The sequence below is a fragment of the Anneissia japonica genome, unplaced genomic scaffold (genome assembly GCF_011630105.1).
Source record: "Anneissia japonica isolate Jap-2015-1 unplaced genomic scaffold, ASM1163010v1 scaffold287756_len632865_cov181, whole genome shotgun sequence".
NCBI classification, from domain to species: Eukaryota; Metazoa; Echinodermata; class Crinoidea; order Comatulida; family Comatulidae; genus Anneissia; species Anneissia japonica.
In genome coordinates, this window is record NW_022693589.1 from 236,735 (window position 1) to 237,156 (window position 422).

The window sequence follows — 422 nt, forward strand, 5'->3', positions numbered from 1 at the left end:
CCCACCCCTTAAAAATGATTCAATTAATCAATGAACTCCAAAGGGGGTCCGGGTTTCTCCTGAAAAATTTCGATTTCTAGATGGCGGGAGATGAGCTTTCCCGACTTCTGAAATGTCTTTTAATGACTTTTAAAGCTCTTAAAAATTCAAGGTTTTCCCCTCTTGAAATAGGTCAGGTAAATTTTTCTCATTTTTTATTTTATGTGTGTATACGTACATAAACAAATGAGTAGTTGCATGCGTATTCTTTTTTCCATGAATCGATAAATCCCAAAAAGAAAGGGTGGTCCAGGGGTTCTCCCCCGGGAAAATTTTGATTCCTAGATGGCGGGAATTGAGCTTTCCCGACATTTGAAGTGTGTTTTAATGAATTTAATGTTCTTCAAAATTCGAATTTTCTAATAGCAAAAAAAAAAAAAAAA

General features: G+C 35.1%; 1 protein-coding gene across 1 annotated transcript in view; it reads right to left on the minus strand.

Moving 5' to 3' along the window:
- Positions 1-422, minus strand: part of LOC117100840 — a 6,498-nt gene that overhangs the window by 3,165 nt on the left and 2,911 nt on the right. The gene's annotated exons all lie outside the window — the stretch shown is intronic.